Source organism: Cucumis melo, chromosome 10 (assembly GCF_025177605.1).
Source record: "Cucumis melo cultivar AY chromosome 10, USDA_Cmelo_AY_1.0, whole genome shotgun sequence".
In the NCBI taxonomy this organism is placed as follows: domain Eukaryota; kingdom Viridiplantae; phylum Streptophyta; class Magnoliopsida; order Cucurbitales; family Cucurbitaceae; genus Cucumis; species Cucumis melo.
This window is the reverse complement of record NC_066866.1, coordinates 6851112-6855393: the sequence shown is the minus strand read 5'-3', so window position 1 is coordinate 6855393 and position 4282 is coordinate 6851112.

Here is a 4282-nt window from a genome sequence, read left to right as displayed (position 1 = left end):
AATCTACTTTACAAAATAACATAACAAAAATGACTTAGGAAAAATAAATTACAAAAAAAGTCTTAGGAAATTTTATTTTGCAAAAAATTTAGGAAACTGTGTTAAACGGTTAATGCTTAATAGGGGTGTAAGAATAACCGGATAACCCGACAACCCGGACTACCCAACCCATATTATATAGTTGGGTTGGGTCTCGAGTTGGAGGGTTAAAAAATTCAGTTCAACCCAACCCAACCTGAATTGATATAATATATATATATATATATATATATATATATATATATATATATATATATATATATATATATATATATATATATATATATATAATATTTATATTATATATTTTATAAAACTTAAAAAAAATTAGGTCCCCTTATTCCTCTCTTTTCAGTCTTCAGTCGTCATCCCATCTCTTCAAACTTTCTCTTCTCACATCTCCTCCCTCTCCTCCATTCCTCTTTTCTCCATTCTCAACCGTCGTCCCTCACATTATGCACATCTCTTCAAATCTCAGTCTCTTCTCGCAACTTCTCCCTCTCCTTCATTCCTCTCTTCTCCATTCTTAGCCGTCGTCCCTTCTCATCTCCTCAAATCTCAGTCTCCTCTTCGTCCTCCGATCGTCAGATCTGAAATCTCATCTTCAGATCTCGTCTGACTCTCTGTCGTCTCCTCCCTCTTCCTCGTCGCCCGTCAGATCTCAACATCCTTCCCCTCCTTGTCGTCTGTCTCCCTTTTCAATCTTCTCAATCGTCCATCTCTTCAGCTTCCAACGGCCATTCGATGGTCATCTTCTTCATCCGTCTCTTCAACTTTCAAGTTTCAACAACCCGACAACCCAACCCAACCCATATTTTACGGGATGAGTTGGTTTGGGTTGAAAACTTAATCGGGTTATTCGGGGTGGCAACCCAAATAACCCAAAAATATGGGTTGGGTTGAAAATGTCTCCCAACCCCAACCCAACCCGATTACATCCCTAATGCTTAATGCGAAAAGCCAATTGTGTTAAACTGAGAAAAAATGGTAATTCACAATTTTATCAATTTATTTCAAGTTTTCAAAAAGGAAGACAACAAACCGAACAATCAACAACGTACAACTTTTGACAATGTTTGCAACATAAATAAATAAACATAATAAAAATAAATATTGTTAATTAGGTGCATAGTGGGTAAAATGAAACTATACATGTATTTCCATTGATTAAAAATTTATTTTTTTGAGCTTTTATTTCTAAGTAAACCAAAGGAATAATTTCAAAAAATTATAATTCTACTTTTTTATTGAAAATCTATTTTATGAAAAGACTATTTGAAGAACGAAATTTGTATCCTAAATTTGAAGAAGAAAAGATGCATCATAATGACATAATGCATATTTTGTAAGAAGACAAATTTTGTTATAAAAAGAATGATAGTATGATAAAATAGAAAAAAAATAATTTTTTGTCATAAAAAGAATAAAGGTCTTTTAAAAAATATAACAAAATGGTAAAATATTTACACTATATAAAACAATTTCGAAAATGGAAAAAGTCCACAGGCTCATAATGAAAAATACAAAAAATGATCCATCAACCACGTTGCCAACAACACACATAATATATTTGGTATAGGATCGTTTAGATTTGGCTATTGTTTGGTACATGATCGTTTAGATTTGGATAGCAAAATCTAAATAATTTATTTTTTAAATTTTATCGTTTAATTTGGTTACACGATGTTAGATTTGGCTATACGTCGAACAATTTTTTTTTTCAAAATTTAGTCTTTAGATTTGGCTAAAAGAATTTTTTCAAGATTCTTTTGGTACACAATCGTTTAGATTTGTTTACACGATCGTTTATTTTTTAAAGATTTTTTTGGTACATGATCGTTTAGATTTGGCTAAACGATTTTTTTTTTATTTTTTGGTATCGTTTATTTTTTTTACATGATCGTTCAGATTTGGCTACTTCAATTTAAACAATTTTTTTCAAGATTCTTTATACATGATGGAAAGAAATCGCAGCGAAAAAAAAATAGTTTACATTTGGCTAAACGATTTTTTTTTTTCAAAATTTAGTAAACGATCATTTAGATTTGGCTAAACGAATTTTTTCAAGATTCTTTTGGTACACAATCGTTTAGATTTGTTTACATAATCGTTTATTTTTTCAAGATTCTTTGGTACACGATCGTTTAGATTTTGTACCCAACGTAAAAAAATAAGAGGAAAAGAAGAAAGACGATGGAAGAAAATCGCAAAGAAAAAAAAGAAGGAAAAAAATGATAGAAAAAATTGCAGAAAGGAAAAAAGACGATAGAAAAAATCGTAGCGAAGAGAAGAAGAAAGACAAAAGGGTAAACCTAGAATATTTAAAAAATGATTAACTTTATAGGCTTTGTTACATGGGTCGTAAATATTTTAGTAGTTCGTTATATTTATGAAAATTTCTGTAAACTTTTATCATACTTAGGAAAAATAAAGAATCAATGATAGTATGACAAACGTAGGTAGAAAATAATGATAATATGTAGTGGTTAAAATCATGCAAAAACTTATATAATTCCTTTTAAATTTTGTTTTAAATTTTACAAAATTAACAAACTTATAACTTTCTTTAACAATTATTATAAAAAAAACATAAATTAATGAAAAATAATAGTAATTAAAGATAATGAAAATGAAGAATTAGTAATTAAACTTTCTCCTAAAATCATTTTTATAATATGTTTACTTACGAAAAATGTAACGACCCAACTTTTCCGGACTAAGCTCAGGTCACTACCAAACACCAAAACTCATCTATTCAACGTAAAATTTAAAACGGACCAGATACGATTCATTAAAACAGTATAAACCTTACAAAAGACAGTTTCGGGCCCTATTTTAAATAATTCAAAAAGAAAATCACCAAATAAAATGTCAAATCACCAGTCCAAAAATCATAATCAAAATATTCTGACAAAATACATAGCGGAAGCGAAAGAAAAACGGACGCGTCCATATGGCCTTCACGCATCCTTCCTGCCTCTCGTCGGTCTGCCCCTTGCTGTACCCCTACCTGAAAAGTTAAAGAAGAGAAAGGGTGAGTATAAACATACCCAGTAAGGGACCCACTACTGGGCCCGTTAGGGAACAACAGTTAACTTCCTATTTGGGGGTACCCTACATAACAGTCTAGTGGTTCCGTAGAACGCACATCTCAGTCTAGTGCTCCCGAAGGATACACATATCAGTCTAGTGTTCCCGGAGGATACACATATCAGTCTAGTGCTCCCGAAGGATGCACATATCAGTCTAGTGTTCCCGGAGGATACACATATCAGTCTAGTGCTCCCGAAGGATGCCCATATCAGTCTAGTGTTCCCGGAGGATACACATATCAGTCTAGTGCTCCCGAAGGATGCACATATCCGTAAGGCACACTACCCCATAGATGAAGCTAACCGTTACCCCTCAGCCCTTACCAAACTGTCTACATCAGTCACATCTCAACGACATTCATATTACAGTCCCGCCATAGGATTTGTCAGTCAGATAGTATAGGTTTAAACATCTACACCCTCAGTTGCTATATGCATTACCGATTCGTACACCAATAGGGAAACCCTAGGCCCAATCGACTACCCAACCAAAATCGGACTCACTGTCCTTCCCCATCCAAACCCCATGAACCACATCCAGACCAGAGTTTAATACATACTAACCGTAACTTTAAGGTCCATCAACATATAATTTCAATCCACAACAGCAGGCACAGTATATTTTCATCAGACCGAAAAATAATATCAGTACTTAACAGTCAACACGCATACAGATATTCAGTACAGTCACTAACGTGTAATCCCCTGTGGATTACTACGGTTTTAGCCTGGACTCGGGGTCCAGTAGTAGGAAAACCCTTACCTGAAACTCGGTGATGCCCCTCGATTGAAAACTACGCTCAACAGATCCACCTAAACGAAACACGAAGGTTTTAGTGGGTGGCCCTAGTAGCAGTTGATTTAAAAGGTCATCCGTTGACTTACCCAAGGAAAGGAAGCTATCTCCAACCAGGTCTGTCGCGGAACCCGAGAACTTAAGCGTCAACTCTGTACTACCTTCAAGGGAGAAAAGTAGGGCCATATCTTAATCCAACATTCAAACTCGAATCGGACGAGGTAACATTAGGGAATTCATCAAAACAATCCTTACCGAAGACTCACCGTGAACCGAAGTGGAGGAAAGAAGGCTTAGGTGGCTCGGCTCGGCTCGGCTCGGCTCGGCTCGGCTTGGTTCGGCTCGCGGCTCGGCT